At 48.8% G+C, this 18,293-nt stretch overlaps 2 pseudogenes across 2 annotated transcripts; both read right to left on the bottom strand.

The window, feature by feature from the left end:
* Positions 1 to 4,709: 4,709 nt before the first annotated feature.
* On the bottom strand, positions 4,710 to 5,529 carry LOC308273145 (ras-related protein Rab-22A-like; annotated as a pseudogene). The gene is made up of 2 exons: positions 5,322 to 5,529; positions 4,710 to 5,088 (listed from the first exon to the last, which is right to left on the bottom strand). The product of its transcript is annotated as a ras-related protein Rab-22A-like (transcript).
* A 10,033-nt stretch (positions 5,530 to 15,562) lies between these two features.
* LOC308274231 (protein Smaug homolog 2-like) lies at positions 15,563 to 17,734 on the bottom strand (annotated as a pseudogene). The gene has a single exon. The product of its transcript is annotated as a protein Smaug homolog 2-like (transcript).
* Between the last annotated feature and the right edge of the window lie 559 nt (positions 17,735 to 18,293).

The raw sequence follows: 18,293 nt of genomic DNA, 5'->3' as shown, positions 1-18,293 counted from the left end.
GCTACAGCCCCTGCCTTATTTTTTATTATTTATTTTTAAACCAGGCCTCACGGAGTTGCAGAGGGCCTCACTAAGTAGCTGAGGCTGTCCGCGAACCACGATCATCCGGTCTCAGCCTCCCGAATGCTGGGATTACAAGCGTGCGCCACTATGCCTGGCTTTAGTAAACATTTCTTAGAGGTGCCTCCAAATCTTTGTATAGCTTCTGTTTTAAGAAAATACCAGGGGGAGCCGCCCACGCGGTCCTCCCTTGAGTGGACGCGCCTTGCCCACAGACCTTCCGCTGTTGCAACCACCGCCCGCATCTACCCCCAGCAGCCTGCTTTCTCCACCTCCCATGATGTCAAAGCATTTTTCTCTGTTGCTATATAGGCGTTGTAATTACTTCAGATGGGCGTATGATATTCCAGTCATTGCGCTGCTGTTGCTGAATATTTAAATTGCTTATGTTTGCCTTGCCTCAATGTCTCCCAGCTCCTACGAAATATCTATGCTTGGTAGGCACTTTATTTACCCTTTCTGTCTCCCTTTCATGTAAGTGGGGGAAAATAAATATACATCCTGGAGCTTTTCCTTTATGTAAATTTATTTTTGTAAAATCAAAATAGAGTTTATTAGCTTCTCTTTTACTATAAACGTGAGAAAGAAAACCCATGTAAGTTGTAGCATTCTTTATTTTTATTTTTATTTTTGGTGGTACTGTGGGTGGAACCCAGAGGCTTTCTACCTCCAGGCTATACTCCCAGACCTATTTTATATTTTATTTGGAAACAGGGTCTCACTAAGTTGCTGAGAGCCTCACCAAGTAGCTGAGGCTGTCTTTGAACCTGCGCGATCCTCCTGTCTCAGCCTCCCAAGCGCGGGGATTACAAGCGTGCGCCGCCACGCCTGGCTGTAGCATTCTTTTCAAAATAAAACTGTAATCAATACTTGAATCTCCAATAAAAATTCAATTCAATACTTGAAAAAAAAAGATAATACCAAAGGGAAAATAAGACTTTTATTAAAAACACCACTCTGGATTTACAAATCCTTTAAACACCACTGTTGGGGTGTAGCTGTGTCAGGAAGCATTAGCTTAACGTGTGACACCCTGGAACACGTGCTTTGGTCAGTGGTCTAGGTATGCTTTCTTTTGTATGTCTGTAGTCATGATAGCATAGATACAATTCAGATCCCTAGCATCAGGTCTTATATAGATAGCATAAACAGGAAAGTAAATATCTTTGAAAGTGAGTTTTAAATATGCTTTCTGCCTCCGGACTATAATATTAGCTCCTAAGTCCCAGAGGAGTTCAGCAGAGTGCACCTCATGGCCTCAGCACCACCTCTCCGCCGGTAGCCTCCCAGTTGCCTGCTGCACATACCCCAGCCCTATTTTTTTTTTTTTTTTGGTACTGGGGATGGAACCCAGGGGCATTCTACCTCTGAGCTATACCTACAGCCCTATTTTTTATTCTTTATTTTGAAACAGGGTCTCACTAAAGTTGCAGAGGGCCTCACTGAGTAGCTGAGGCTGGCCACAGACCTGTGATCCTCCTGTCTCAGCCTCCCAAGTACTGAGATTCTAGCACGAACCACCATGTTTGGCATCATTGCTTTGAGTTCTCTCTCAAGCGTTCGATCCATTTCAGTTTCTTTGAAATTCATTGTAAGTCATTATTCCCTTTTCAAGGTGCTGGGCCTTGCTTTTTGTTTTTCTTTCTTTTTCTTTCTTTCTTTTCTTTTCTTTTTTTTTTTTTTGTGGGTCTGGGGATGGAACCCAGGGGCATTTGATCTCTGAGCTACACCCCTTGCCCTATTTTTTATTCTTTATCTTGAAACAGGGTCTCACTAAGTTGCAGAGGGCATCACTAAGTAGCTGAGGCTGTCTGCGAACCGCGATCCTCCTGTCTCAGCCTCCCAAATGCTGGGATTACAAGCGTGCGCCACCACGCCCGGCTCGGGCCTTGGTCTCTTGCATCTCCCGGTGCTCCTCCATTGAGAGTTGCACATCTGGTGGATCAGACGTCACTACCAGTTTCACGGGTGGCCTTCACAGTGGCTTCCTCCTGATGCGTCATGGTATTGGTTTGTTACACAGCGTTGGCCCTGATTCTAGCAGGGGACGTGGTCTAATCTTGCTTGTGGCTTCTTTGCTTTAGTGACTTTGAGCACTGTGATGGAGTCGGAGAGAGCCAGTCTCTGAGACACAACTCCAGACAAGTTGTGTGCTGGCTTTGAACCTGTGACCCTCATGGTAGGATTATAGGTGTGCCTCACCACGCCTGGCTCTTGCTTGTATTCATGTGTGTGTGTGTGTGTGTGTGTGTGTGTGTGTGTGTGGTACTGGGGGTAGAACCCAGGGGCTTTCTACCTCCGGGCTATACTCCCAGACTTTTATACTTTATTTGGAAACGGGGTCTCACTAAGTTGCTGAGAGCCTCACTAAGTAGCTGAGGCTGGCTTTGAACCTGTGTGATCCTCCTGTCTCAGCCTCCCGAGCGCGGGGATTACAAGCGTGCGCCACCACGCCCGGCTCACTATGCTGCTTTTAAGAAAGTGCTTCACAAAATGATATTGCCGGCAAGTGGGGAGCGCACCAAGGGAGAGCAGCTGTACTGTCATCCGACAAAACAGAGTTTAAGACAAAAACTGTAAGAGATTAAAAAAGGCTTCTAATTTAATGACCAGTCGATCTGTTCAACAAGAAGATATAAACCCATGTGCGCTGAATGTCAGAACACCCAGTTTTATAAAATAAACACTATTAAGCTCAACATAGTGGAGCATGCCTATAATCCCAGCACTTGGGAGGCTGAGACAGGAGGTTCACAGGTTCACGGCCAGCCCCAGCAATTTAAGGAGGCCCTGTTTCCAAATTTAAAATAAGATAAGGCAGAGGGTTTATCTTAGAGGTAAAATGCCCCTAGGTTCCATCCCTAGTTCCACAATAAACAAACACTATTAGACCTAAAGGGAGAGATAGGCTCTAATACACTAATAATGGGGAATTTCAACACCCCACTCTCACCAATGGAGAGACCATCTAGATCCCTCAAAATCAACACTGAGACATCAGCGTTAAAATTTACTATGGCAGCCGGGCTTGGTGGCTCACGCTTTTAATCACAGCATTCAGGAGGATCGCGGTTCGAAGACAGCCTCAGCTACTTAGCGAGACTCTTTGCAATTCAGTGAGACCCTGTTTCAAAAAATAAAAAAGACTTAAAAAATAGGGCTGGGGGGTGTGGCTCAGAGGTGGAATGCCCCTGGGTTCCATCCCCGGTACCACACAAAAAAAATTACTATGGCAGATGAACTCAACAGACATATATAGATGTCCTATTCTATAGCTACAGAATATACATTATTTATCAATTTTTAGAACTTTCTCTAGCACAGATCACATATTAGGCCACAAAACAAGTCTTATCAAAAGTCTAATCATATCCTGTATTTTGTCTTTCTTTTTTTTTTTTGGTGGGCAAAACTCAGAATTTATTAACGTATTTACATAATTTATAGTCGTCAAGCAGTGGTCTCATAAATATAGACTACAACGTTACATATGCTAAGCAACAGATATTTGTTCTCCCCACCAAAATACGAAGGTTAAATAAAAAATCAACAGCATTTACACTGTTACCTGCCCTTTCTTAAGCCTCTGCTAATCAGCATAGAACGTTTATTCCAGAGAGGAGCTGTACCACCACCACACGGATCACAAGCACTCATTTAAAAAGGTGCCAATAACGTGTCTGATGATATGCACGCAACAGGTCAGAGGCCCGGCAGGTGAGCTGGCAGGCGCCGCCCGGTGTTCGCTGGCCGCCTGGACCCTAGGTCCACACACAACCAAAAGTGCTTTGGAGACGGCAAAGATATGATTCCCTCCATTCATCCCAGCAACAACCACTGGAGCTTCAGGCAGTCACTGCCGCGCCTCCATTTGCGGTCCCTACCACGTTATAATGACACAACTCCCTCTATCAGTGGGATGGGGAACCAAGGAAATGAGAATCTCCAGTCTTTGCTTCCCTCAAGAACCATGAAAGTGCTAATTTTCCCTTTACAAATGTTACATAAATCCTGATTACAAAACTACTCAGCAATTTGAGCCGGGCGTGGTGGCGCACGCTTGTAATCCCCGCGCTTGGGAGGCTGAGACAGGAGGATCGCACGGGTTTGAAGCCAGCCTCAGCTCCTTAGTGAGGCTCTCAGCAACTTAGTGAGACCCCGTTTCCAAACAAAATATAATAAAAGTCTGAGAGTATAGCCCGGAGGTAGAAAGCCTCTGAGTTCCACCCCCAGTACCACCCCCCCAAAAAAAAAAAGTAAAAAAAAAAAGCTACTCAGCAATTTAATCTCACCGTCCATACGATTAGATGGATGGCCTTCAGCAAGGCCAAAAGCCAAAGATGCAGTCCGTGGCCCTCAGGTCCGTGACATAATAGACGTCCACAGACCAAGATACAACTGCTGCGGTCCCCAGAGAGGACAGAGCTGGTCAGCGCCTGGAGTCCTTTGTGCACGAAGACGTCTCGGGGCGGCTAGGTGGCCCCTGGCAGCGCCCCAGCCCTGCTGCTAGCTCTCGGGACCACCTGCATCACCACCAAGCCAGAGGCTGAGGCCCAGCAGCAGCAGCTCCTCTTGGGCTCAGAGGGCTGTCTCCAGAGCTTGAAGCCCTTACCGCCAGATGGCGGGTTGGTGTCAGCGGATGGAATTCTTCAACTAATTCCTATAAAGAGTTCATTTATGTTTATCACATTTTTTTTGCGCTGGTCTCTACAAAAATCGCATGAATGGAGCCAGCGTAGTCCTTGGCATCTCTCTCTATGACTTCTCTGACATTGGTAAGATCACACTTACTCCCTGCGATGGTGACTACAATGTTGGGTGGGCCATGCTGTCGAAGCTCTTTTACTCAGTTCTTTGGTGTTGAAAATGTCTCTTCTTTTGTGATATCATACACGATGATGGCTGCGGCCGACCCTCGGTAGTACATTGGCGCTAAGGCACGGAATCATTCTTGTCCGGCTGTATCCGAGATTAGGAATTTATGGAGCTCATTTTGGTACTGGACAGTCTTGGTCATAAAAGATGCCCCTATATATATATATTTTTTTTTTGGTGGTACTGGGGGTGGAACCCAGGGGTTTTCTACCTCCGGGCTATACTCCCAGACCTATTTTATATTTTATTTGGAAACAGGGTCTCACTAAGTTGCTGAGAGCCTCACTAAGTAGCTGAGGCTGGCTTCGAACCTGTGCGATCCTCCTGTTTCAGCCTCCCAAGTGCAGGGATTACAAGCGCGCGCCACGACGCCCGGCAAGATGCTTCTATTGTTGGGTTGATGTTGGGATCAAAAGTGTCTTTGACAAACCCCCACATGATACTTGATTTGCCTACACCTGTGTCGCCCAGCAGGCGCACTTTGAGCTCCCTGAGCGCCAAGGTCCGGGAGCCAGGGCTGCAGGCCCGCTGCCGCCTGCCACAGCCCCGCTTTCCTTGATGTCTGCGTGACCCCACGCATGACTGACGTAGCATGTCTCAAGGAGAAGCCCCGAGGGAGCGTTGTCTCTGGCCAAAGTACTCCATGCTCTTAGATATAAGCTATTATTCTTTTGGTAATGATTCTATACTAATGGCTCCTATGATGTAAAACGAGATCCCAAGAATCAGGACTGTGAGAGAAGTTGAGTCCATGAAAGATAAATTTCCTAGTAAAATGTCTGAGCCCTCAGACTTTCTCTGCCTTACTCTAAATTGTAATCTAGGTGCTGTGAAAGAATTTAGGTAGGGGAGGGGATGCAAAGTTCCTCCCTATCTTTGACCTTCATTCTGATCATTACAATAGAGCCGAGGGCTAGGAGGAATCTTGACCTTTGCACCTAGTGATAGCACTGCCTGGAGACAGGGCGACACCACCTGGTTAAAATAGTTATGACAGAACAAAAGACATATAATAAAAACTTCATGTTGTTTTTTGGGCCCTGTCTGCTAAAATATATTTTAAGTGTTTAATAGGGTGAAGCGTTCAGACAGCAGATGGTATTGCAGACAAAATCCGGCAGACATTCATCGAAATCCTCTAAATCATCATAAATGTGCACGGATTTCCCTACGCCAACTACATGTATGAAAGCTGGAATTTCCAACTTCATCCCCATTCAGCTCAAAGGAGGTTGCTAGATAGAGAAGGACATTGGACTAAGCCCTAGGAATAAAAGGTTCCAAAAGGGTTAAAGAAAACTCCTAAAAACTGAATTATTCAAGTGATTTTGGGTATGACTTTTATTCTTCTGGAATTTTCCCACTAAAAAACTCTGCAGCTGCAAGGCCAAGGCAAGGCCAAAGGGGCTGACTTAAAGCACAAGACCACCTTCAGGGTCATGGGACTGATTTCAATCACAAAGACCTGTGATGTCACAGGCCTTGCTTTTGTCTTGTTTAGGGTTGGTGATTTACATGCATATTTCACTATTGGTTTTTGGTGTTTACACTTTTCTACTAGGGAATCACTGGGAAATAGGGAAATATAAAAAATCTTGTGTCTAAAATAAAGTGGTCAGTCGCACGTGAGAGGAGGCAATTGTCCGTGTCAGTCATTTCAGATTTTTCCCGGAGAGGAATCTTCACTTTTAGCGTCGTAAACAGAAACTTGAAGGAGTTTATTTCATAAAAAGGGGAAAATCGCTGTAGAGAAGTCTCTGCAGAACTACAACCGAACCTTTGCCCACCTTTCGAGAAACCAGTCCCAACGGGTCCCGACACCCTGGCAGAGTCCCTAGTGCCCAGCTGAGCTGGTCAGTAGCAGCCGTCTAAATTAGGAGGGAGAGGCCCGGCCTGCGTGGACATCCCCCGGCGCCCTGCCGCCGCCGGCCCTTGGACCCGCCCAGGCCTCGGGAGCGCCACCGCCGCCACCATCTTGGGACGCCGGCAGAGTCACCTCCTGTATTTTTTCTGATCATGATGGAATAAAACTAAGAACTCAACAACACAAGAAAGTTCAGAAATTATATAAATGCATGGAGAGTGAACAACATACTTTCTGTTTGTGTATTTTTGTGTGGTGCTGGGATCCATCCTTGGGCCTTGAGCATGCCGGTCAAGTGCTCTACCATTGCATTTCAGCCCCAGCCCAACAACACACGTTTTAATGAATAGTGGGTTATCAGGGGTCAGAAAAGAAATTTAAACTTTTTTTTAAAACAAATTAAAATGGAAACACAATATACCAAAACTTGTGGGATGCAAAAAAGACAAATGTAAGAGGGAAGTCTGTAGCACTGAACGCCTGCGTTTTGTGTGTGTGTGGTACTCGGGATGGAACCCAGGGGTGTTTTACCTCTGAGATACCATATTTTAGTTTTATTTTAAAACAAGTTATCACTAAGTTATGGAGGACCTCACTAAGTTGCTGAGGTTGGCCTTGAACCTGTGATCCTCCTGTCTCAGCCTCCCAAATACTGGGATTATGGGTATGTACCAACCACACCTGGTCAGAGCATGTTTATGTAAAATTAAATGAGTGTGGTAATGAAGCCAGGTACCTGGACAAGCAAACTTAATTACTAATCTAATAACAGGCATGTGCCATCACACTGGCTGAATGCCTACACTAAACAAAAAAAAGAGAAGCCGGTGTGGTGGCACCTGCTTCTAATCCCAGTACTTGGGAGGCTGAGACAGGAGGATCACACAAGTTCGAGCCAGCCTCAGCTACTTAGTGAGGCTCTCAGTAACTTAGTGAGACCCTGTTTCCAAATAAAGTATAAAATAGGTCTGGGAGTATAGCCCGGGGGTAGAAAAGCCCCTGGGTTCCACCCCCAATACCACCACCTCCCCCCCCCAAAAAAAAAGAGAGCCAGGTGTGGTGGCGCACTCTTGCAATCCCAGCATTTGGGAGGCTGAGACTGGAGGATTGCGACTCGAGACAGCTTCAGCTACTTAGTGAGGACCTCTGTAACATAGTGAGAACCTGTTTCAAAACAAAGAATAAAAAATAGGGCAGAGGGTGTAGCTCAGAGGACGAATGCCCCTGGGTTCAATCCCCAAACACACAAAAAGAGACAGACAGGCAGACAGACAGAGAAAGACAGAGAGAGAGAGCACGAGTACTGGGCATGGCAGCACATGTTTGTAATCCCAGTGCTTGGGAGGCTGAGACAGGAAGATCACACAGGTTCAAAGCCAGCCTCGGCTACTTAGTGAGGCTCTCAGCAACTTAATGAAAGCTTGTTTCCAAATAAATTATAAAATAGGTCTGGAAGTATAGCCCAGAGGTAGAAAAGCCCCTGGGTTCCATCCCTAGTAACACACGCGCGCACACACACACACACACACACGCGCGCGCGCGCGCGCACACACACACACATACAAGTATTTCAAATAATCAACTTATGGACATTTTTTTTTTTTGGTGGTACTGGGGGTGGAACCAGAGGCTTTCTACCTCCAGGCTACACTCCCAGACCCATTTTGTATTTTATTTGGAAACAGGGTCTCACTGAGTTGCTGAGAGCCTCACTAAGTAGCTGCGGCTGGCTTCGAACCTGCGCGATCCTCCTGTCTCTGCCTCCCAAGCGCGGGGATTACAAGCGTACGCTTGGGAGGCTAAGACAGGAGGATCGCGCAGGTTCAAAGCCAGCCTCAGCAACTTAGTGAAACCCTGTTTCCAAATAAAATATAAAAAATGGGGCTGGGAGTATAGCTCGGAGGTAGGAAGCCTCTGGGTTCCACCCCCATTACCACCAAAAAAAAAAAAAAAAAGAATAAATCAAACCCCAAATTAAAAGAATAGAAAAAAGGACATGACAAAGATCAGAACAGAAAGAAATGAAATAAAGGCAAGACATGGTAGCACACACTTGTAGTCCCAGTAGGAGGCTGAGACAGGAGGGCCACAGGTTCGTGGCCAGACTCAGCTCCTCAGTAAGGCCCTCTGCAACTCAGTGAGAACATGTTTCAAATAATTAAAAAGTAGGGCTGGGAAGGCTGGGCGTGGTGGCGCACGCTTGTCATCCCAGCATTCAGGAGGCAGAGACCAGAGGATCACGGTTCGCTGACAGCCTCGGCTACTTAGGGAAGCCCTTCGCAACTCAGTGAGACCCGGTTTCAAAATAAAGAATAAAAAATAGGGCTGAGGGTGTAACTCGGAGGTAGGTGCCCCTGGGTTTAATCCCAAGCCCCCGTACCAAAAGAAAGAAGAAAAAGGAAGAAAGAAAGAAAAAAAAGATAGAAAGAAAAGAAAAAAGAAAGAAAGACTGGGAAGAACAAAGCTAGAAGATGTATATTTTCTGATTTCAAACCATATAAAGCTACAATAATTGAAACAGTGTAGTACTATTCTAAAGGCAGATATATAAACCTTTTGAGTTAAGTAAAAGCCTAGAGATAAATTCTTCCATACATTGTCAAGTTATTTTTGACAAGGTTTCTATGAACTTTTGGTGGAGGAAATACTAGTCTTTTAACTAAATATTGTTGAAAAATAATAATACATGAAAAAGAATAAAATTGGACCCTTACCTAACACATATACAAATATTAACTCAAAATAGATAAAAGACCTAAATATAAATCTTAAGACTATAAACTTTTAGAAGAAAATCTGGGTCATAAAACCTCACAACATTGAAATTGGCAGTGATTTCTTGGATATGATTTCAATGGCACAGGCAACAAAAGGGTAAATAAACTCCCTAAAAAATAAAAAAATATTGTATATCCAAAAACAATGTAAAGCTACAATAATTGAAACAGTGTAGTACTGTTCTAAAGGCAGATATATAAACCATTGGAGTTAAATAAAAGCCTAGAGCTAAATTCTTCCCTATATTGTCAAGTTATTTTTGACAAGGTTTCCACGAACATTTGGTGGTGGAAATAATAATCTTTTAACTAAATATTGTTGAAAAATAATAATTACATGGAAAAGAATAAAATTGGACCCTTACCTAATCCCATATACAAATATTAACTCAAAATAGATAAAAGCCCTAAATATAAATCTTAAGACTATAAAATTTTAGAAGAAAATCTGGGTCATAAAACCTCACAACATTGAAATTGGCAGTGATTTCTTGGATGTGATTTCAATGGCACAGGCAACAGAAGAGTATACAAACTCCCTAAAAAATAAAAAATATTGTATTTCCAAAGACAATGTAAACAGAGTTAAAAGTTACTAATAGAATGGGATAAAATATTTCCAAATGCTATATCTGAAGGTATATTAATATTCCAACTAGAAATCCTAAAATTTAACAACAATAAAGGCAAACAATACCATTTAGAGATAGGTAAAAGACTAACATAAATAATGAATCTCCACAGATAACCAATCTTAGTTGTCTGTTGAATGGAAAATCTTGTTTCTCTGGTTCTGCTGTGTGTTACCTATTTCTTCTTTGTAGTTAATATCTTTGAGTATTTTCTCTAGTGCTGGTTATGAACACATAAATTCCTTCAGTTTCTGTTTGTGATGGAAGCTTCTTATTTCTCCATCTAATTTGATAGAAAGTTTTGCTGGGTAGGAAATTTTTGGCTGGAAGTTGTTTTCTTTCAGAGTTTGGAATATGTTACTCCAAGCCCTTCTGGCTCTCATGACTTGGTTTGGGAAGTCTGGAGTGATTCTAATTGGCTTGCCTCTGAATGTCACTTGGCCCTTTGTTTTTGTTGCCTTTAAGATTCTCTGCTTGGCTTCCATGGGTCATTTTGACAATTATGTGGCGTGTGGATCCTCTTCTCCGATCCTGTCTAAAGGGAGTTCTATAAGTTTCCTGGATCTGTGTATCAACCTCTTGCTCTGTGTTTGGAAAATTTTCTGCTATTACTTCCTTGAAGAGATTGTTGATCCCTTTGGTTTCACTTTCTTTTCCCTCCTCTATTCCAATTATTCTTAGGTTAGCTCTCTTAAAATGGGCCCATATTTCTTCAATGTCAGATTCCTGCTGTTGGGTATTTTTTTCTAGATTAGAAACTATGCGTTCATTTTTGGAATGATCATCTTCTAAGAGCGAGATTCTATTCTCCATGTGGTCTAATCAGTTGTTTGTGCTTTGAATTGAGGCCTTTACTTCATTAATTGCATCCTTTATCTCTTTTTGGCTCTCTCTGAGATCTTTTCGAAGCACCTCTATTATTTCTACAGTTATTTTCCTGATTTGATCTTCTAGAAATCTCTGATTTTCTGTTTTATCGGGTTCTGATGTTGTGGGGTTGTGGGCATTCATTGCTCCAGTGTTATTCCTCTTTCCCATGATTTCGGAAGTTTGTGCCTTCTCTGGGTTCTTCCCTTGGGTCACTATGACTTCACTTAAGGTGTTCTGGATCTCGAGTCAGTAGTATCTCAGACCCCACTACTCCTTTACTGGGTTGTATCACAGAGTCTCCGACCCAGGGAGTCGATAGAGGCTGCTTTAGACTGTGGGGGGTGCCAGGTTGCACGTTCTCCTATGGTGTGATATCTCTGCCACCGCCACTCCCCCACTGGGTCAAGTCCCAGGGAGTACAGTACTGGGATTTCTCCTCTGGGGCCCGAAATTTGACTCACTGTTCTTGAGTACGCAGATGTAGCTGTACTGGCCTCGGTGAATTCGCTGCTGCTGCCACCGGTGGCAATATGGCGCTGCTGCTACGCCCTCGGCCGTGAGGCTGGCGTATTTTTTCTTGGTTTTGAGTTCCACTCTGAGTCCCTGCAGCGTGTGCTGAGCTCAGCCACTGGGAGCTTTAGATGCTCCCTACGCCGAATAATCCCGCCTGTCTGTTCCGCAGCGGCTCACCTTGGCTTGCTGTAGCTGTCCGGTGAATTCACCGCTGCCGCCGGCAGTAAAGCGCTGCTGCTGCGTCCTCGGGCGTGAGGCCGGTGTATCTCCTCTGTGGCTCTGAGCTCTGTACTCAGTCCGCTTTCTCTCTGGAGCCTGGTGATTTTTTTGTTTCTCTGGTGATGGTGTTTTCTGGCTATGAAAGGCGCTGATTTTGTGGTAATGGAGATTGGTTGCTAGCCGGGCTCTTAAGCCCCGCTTTTCTCGGTCGCCATCTTCCCGGAAGTCTCCCCTGGTGTGCTTTGATGCAGGCATTGACTGGAAACTAGAATAGGCCCTGAACAATCTTTAACCACACCTCTACCCTCTTCCTGCAACTTGCCCACTGCAGGGTGTGCCTTAGTAAGCACTGGGCCAAGGCTGGGGTTCAGTCTGGTACCAACGTCCTGTTTGTGGTCAAACACCAGGATATGAACGAGGAGGAATTAGAAGCCCAGGTAACAATCACCACTGGCCTAGGGCATACATAGGGAGGGTAGTGGCAGGTGAGGAGAGGACAGGGGCCTGACAGAACATGCTCCTAACCACTTTCTCAATCCTGCTACTTCTAGGAGGCACAGAAGGCCCAGTTGGAAAACCATGAACCCAAGGAGGAAGAAGAAGAAGAGATGGAAGCAGAAGAGAAAGAAGCTGGGGGCTCTGGTAAAGAGGGCCAGGCCAACGTGGGTGTTTTGGCATGTGCCTGAAATCCCTGCCCCAAATAAAAAAGAAAGAGGGCTGGGTATGGTAACATAGGCCTGTAATTCCAGTACTTGGGACACTGAGACAGGAGGATTATAGGTTGAAGGCTGGCCTCAGCAACTTGTGTCAAAATAAAAAGTTTGGGGGATGTAGCTCAGAGGCAGACCACCCCTGGGTTCAATCCCCAGTACTATGGGGGGGAAAGGGTGGGGAACCAAGTATCACTCCTCCTGCTCCTCCCAGATGAGGAGGACCAGAAGGGCAGCAGCAGTGAGAAGGAGGGCGGCGAGGATGAGCGCTCGGGCAGGGAGAGTGAACGGGAAGAGGGCAACCGGGATGAGGCAGGTGACCAGAGCAGCAGTGAAGACAAAGCCCGGGTTGCCTGGGACAAAGAGAAGATTTTCGGCAGTGTTGCTGATTCTGAGGATGCTGATTCTGATGATGAGGATAGAAGACGGCCCCGTGGTGACAGTGACAATGATTCGTGCAGCGGCAGTGATGGGGGCGGCCAGAGCTGGAGTCGCAGTGCCAGCCCCTTCCCCAGTGGCAGTGAGCACTCACTCCATGCAGGAGGATGGTGGTGAGGCTGCAACGCCTGAGCCCAGCGAGACTGACAGCGACAGTGACTGAGCCCTGGGGCCCCGAAGGGGCTGGCACAAACACCACTCTCAGCAGGAAGCACTTTTCCAGTTGTCTGTTATGAGCCCTTCACTTTGTTCACCCCCCACCTTCCACCTGTGCTGTTAATAAAGCCAACTTCTCTTGACTTTTCCTCCTGGTGCCCTGGGTCTCATTTCACCTCCTGGCCCCACCCTGATGCTCAGGGAGCGCGAGACCCTTGGATTTCCCACGAATCGGAACATAACAAAGATCAGGATCTTTTTTTTTCCCCCAAAATAATCCCGGACAGCCGGGCATGGTGGCGCACACTTGTAATCCCAGCATTCGGGAGGCTGAGACTGGAGGATCGCGGTTCACAGACAGCCTCAGCTACTTAGTGAGGCCCTCTGCAACTCAGTGAGACCCGGTTTCAAAATAAATAATAAAAAAAATAGGGCAGGGGGTGTAGCTCGGAGGTCGAATGCCCCTGGGTTCCACCCCCAGACCTGCAAAAAAAAAAAAAAAAAAAAAAAGCAAAATAAGCCCAGACCATTAGACAAGTGAAACTCCAAAAATAAGTCTTTTCCAGCAGCGAAAAAAACTGTACAGTTACTCAAAGCTGATTCTGCCAGTGGGGCCAGGGACAAGTAGTAGGGAAGGCAAGATCATGGAGGAGGGCCTGGGGGAGGGTGGAGCAGGAGAGGGTCAGGGTCCTGCCCATCAGAGTGGGGCCGCCTGGATCCTACACTCTGCTGTCAGGCGGGAAGGGGGCAGCTCTTGCCTCCCTTTGTGTGTGGGGGTCCCTCACCACCTCCCAGTGCCAGGCAGAGTCAGCTCACCCTGACGGAAGCGGACAGAACAGGACCAGCCAAGGAGAGGTGAGAGGCCCATTAGGAATTCCCTGCTGATCCCAAACAAGGTGGCCCATCCATCCCACTCCTGTGGCTAGTGGGAGGGGGCTGGAGAAGCCCTGGGAGCTTGAGGGGAATGAGCAAAGGCACAGAAACATGGAGGGGCCGGGGCGGGGACTTGCATAGGTTGATGAGTGTGCAATAGGTACATAAACAAACCTGACACTGCACCCGGCCCGGCACTGGGAGGGGAAGTGGGACCCAGAGGCAGGTCCCCAGGGCCGCTCTACCCCGGGTCTCTTCCCCTTCCCTGGGCTCAGAGTGGAGGAAGGTCCACAGACCAGGGGGCAGGAGCAAAGTCTGGGGAACAGGCTGATAGTGTAGGGAGGGTGGTGATTTTGTTTTTGTTTTTGTTTTTGTTTTTTCCCAACATTTTGTATCTTTAATAACATACACAATGGTGACCAGCCATATTCCCCATGAGGAGGAAGAGGAGGCTGGAATGAAGAACCCCGGCTTCCCCACAGTCTGAACCCCCAAATCCTCTCTCCATCTGGCCCCAGTACAAACCCTCATCAGAAACAGGGACCAGAGGGCCTGTGTGACATGGGCTGGGATGCACCTCTGGATTATGATAAAGTGTTCCACTTACATGAGGTCATGACATAATGGGGGGTAAAAAAAAAGGTGGGGTGGAAAATGAAACCCAAAACCAAACAATTCCCTTCCCATATTCCTCATCCCCAAGTCTCTGACCAGACCTAGGAGTGAAGAAGGGAATGTGCTGGTGGGGGAAGGGGAGGTTCAGGCAACAGACTCCCTGGTCTCACCGCTGCCCTGGCTGCCGCCTTCCACCGCTGCATCTGAGGAGCCAGGGCTGGTGGGGAGGGGTCCTGGGGGAGGGGCTCTGCCCTCTCCCCTAGAAAGTTCAGCCCCCCCCCCCCACCACACACACTGTCTTGGCTCAAAGAGAGGCCTGGGGATTTAAAAATGACGGGGAATGATCAAAGAGAAAAACCACTAAGAACTACATAAATATGTATCTTAAATAGGCCTAAGAAATTAATTGTAGAGAACTCTGATAAAACAGGGCGAGAGGTGAGAGGAAGGGGTGCCTGTCCTCAGTGAACGATGGGAGTGGGGACGGTCTAGAGTGGAGAGGGGAGGGGAGCTTCACCTCCTCACCCTCGTCTCCCAGCTCCTCTCCAGTGACCACGTCCAAGGCTTCAAGCAGGCTCCACAAGGCAGCGGTCAGCTTGCCTGGGGAGTCTGCTCCCTTGGGGAGGGGCCAGCAGTCAGTGGTGTGGAGGAGGCAGGGATGAGCCAAGGCCAGGTGGGGGATGTGGGAGGGACAGAGGACAGGCAGTCTAGCCAGTCCTTGCCCCTTTATCCTGGCTGCCCCCTCTGTCTCCTGGCCTCAGCAAAGATCTCTCAAAGGTCCTGGGAGTGAGCAAGGCATGTGCCAATGTTAAACAAAAGTTAAAAGGGTGAGAGAGTAGAAAAATATTAGAATGTATAGCTGAGCCAGCCCACCCTTTCGCTGCCGTAGAGAAGTCCGTTGGGGGTTGGCCCCCATCCGCCACCCTGGGAGCCTATGGGTGCACTGGGCTGGGGGTCCCGTCAGATGGTGGAGGTTTTGTCTGTCCCATCACCCAAGGCGTGTTCTATCATGCTCAGACACAGAGACTCCAGGGTGGGATTGAGCTCCAGGTCAGGCCCAGGTACCGGGCAGTCTGGAGGGAACATGAGAATGGCCTGGGTGACGAGTGGACCGGGAGTGAGTGGGTACGCTGCACAGAGCTGTGGCTCTGGCTGGGCATGCTTTGCTGCCTTCAGGATTGGCAAACCACAGGTTCTGCCAGCCCCGGCCCCCAAGGCTGGGGCTGGTGAGGGCATGTCGGGGAGAGACACCCACAATGCCCGAGAGGCTCAGTAGGCCCATCCTGCCAGGTGGGAGGGCCTGTGGAGGGAATGGGATCTGCCGCTGGGTCCACTGGGCCACCCCCACGTCCACAGAGCCAGCTGTGGGCAGTGAGCTGGAACCGAATGCTCAGCCCTTCTGTTGCCGGTAGTTCTGCACGTCCAGTGCGGCTCTGCGTGGGAATGTCCGAGGAGCTTCGGCACTTGCTGTTTCCAGGATGGTAGCCGCTTCTTCTGCGTGTCTGTGAAAGCTTCATGAGTCAGGCACTTTTCGATGAGCTGGAGGTAACTAGTGACGTTCTCCTCATCTGGTCGGGACACCAGCAGCTGGGTGCACACTTTGCCCATCACCCGTGTAAACCGGCTGGGAATGTCTCCGTTGGCGACGGGAGCTGGGGCTGGCTCACTGCCATCAGTGGGAGCTGGAGCTGGTGGAGGGGGGCAGCTCTCTGTAGCCGGAGGGTCCTTTGCCTCAGTGCCCTTGTCTGTGCCAGGGTGGGCTAGGGGGCGCTCAGCACCTGGCAGTGGCAGCTCGCCCCGGCCCCCATCCTTGGCAGTAGGGGTGGCGACAGCAGCGGCCACAGTGGCCTGAAGGATGCTGTAGGCCTTGATGGGGGTGATGATGATCTGCTCCAGCTCCTGCAGAGCACTCCGTAGATTTCCACCTTCCAGCACATCCTTCTCTAGGGACCTGAGGACACTCTGCCTTTCACAGCTTCTGGATACTCAGGGCAATCTTATGGCGAGCACCCTTGTTGACATTCTGTGACTCCAGGTGCTGCTCAGAAGTGTCATCATCTCCTCGGAGCTCATCTGTGAGAGGAGGGCTGCATGCTTGTGCAAGCGGAGGCTCTTGAGCCATGAGGGTACATCTTTCATACCACTGCTGTCCTCCTGGGAAGTGTTCCGGCTGGAGCCCTGTTCCTCCGTCTGCTCACTGCCAGGGGAGGCCACGCTGCTATGGGGCGAGAGGGGTGCGTGCTCGGGCGTGGTTAAAGCAGCCCAAACACCAAGCTCCTCTGGACTCGGCCACTCACCAGGGGCCTGGGGACTCGTAGGGGGGATAAGAGGCACGGAGCAGTGGGCTAGGGTGGATTTGGCAGGGAGACCTGTGTTTGCATTGCTCCCAATGTTGATGGCTGGCGGCACTGAGCTGGAAGTGTGGAAGGGCACATGTCCGTTTTCTCAGGGTGGCTTGTCCTGCCAGCCTAGCCCTGCTTCTCCAGGGCCCAGCTCTGCAGGGCCTCCCCAGTCATCGGAGCTCTGGCGTGAGTGGTCGGAGGGCTCTGGCCGGGTGCGGAAGCTGCTAGACAGTTGCTCTTCCAGGTGGCTCGGCCAGCGCATCGCGGTCCTCCAGTGTGGTGGCTGGGCGGATGAGGGCGTAGGAGAGGAGCTGGTGGCCCTCCTCAGTGAAGGCATTGCTCTCAATCAAGTAGGCCAGCACTTTCTGCAGCAGCCTCATGTACTCCGACTTGGCCTCCGTGTTGCCCCTGAAGCAGGGGCAGGAGGGACAGCAGGAGGGACACCGCCTTCTCTTTGGACTTTTGTTGCCACTGGCTGACAATGGCAGCACTGTTGGCCTCCGACTCCAGAAGGTGAATGTCATTGCAGTCCGCCAGTGAATGGTCCAGGCAGAGCTGCAGGAAGCGGGCCTGTGTACGGGTGACCCGCTTCAGAAGTGACAGCAGGGCCACTGTCTGCTCACACTCATTCCAGCCCTTGAACCAGCCAGCGAGAATGCCCACCTGGTCTCGGAACATCATGGGGCCAGGGTGGGGGGACGCGGTGGTAAGGGCCAGCATCGTCACATGGTCTTGGCTCTGGGTTCCTGTTGCCCCTCCCCTGAAGGCCAGGGCTTGAGGATGCTCCCTGGCGTGGTGGCAAAAGGTGGGTGGGGAGGAGGGAACCTGCTCACAACATGGGAGGTCTTGGGCCAGCCACACCTCTCCAGGTTCCGCCTTGGCCTCCTCAGGCCACCACAGCTCGCTGCCGCTGCCCGCCGCCATCGCCCCATCTCCAGCCCGCGAGCTCCCCTCCCTCCTCCAGCACTGACCACTGCCCTGGTTTTTTTGAATAGATAAACTAACTTTACAAACCTATAGTTAGACTAGCCAAGAAAAATAAGAGAAGACCCAAAGGCTGGAAGTATATAGCTCAGTGGTAGGGTGCTTGACAAGCATGCATCAGGCCCTGTGTTTGAACCTTGAACCAGATTTGAAAAAAACAAGACCTACCTAGCCAGAAGTGGTGGCACATACTTGTAATCCCAGCATTCGGGAGGCTGAGACAGGAAGATCATGGTTCGAGGACAGCCTCAGCTACTTAGTGAGGCCCTCTGCAACTCAGTGAGACCCTGTTTCAAACATAAAAAGGACTAAAAAGTAGGGCAGGGGTATAGCTCGGATGTCGAATGCCCCTGGGTTCCATCCCC

Source organism: Muscardinus avellanarius (genome assembly GCF_963383645.1).
Source record: "Muscardinus avellanarius genome assembly, chromosome: 1".
Classification (NCBI taxonomy): domain Eukaryota; kingdom Metazoa; phylum Chordata; class Mammalia; order Rodentia; family Gliridae; genus Muscardinus; species Muscardinus avellanarius.
The sequence above is the reverse complement of the archived record's forward strand: the minus strand, read 5'-3'. Positions and strand labels throughout refer to the sequence as shown.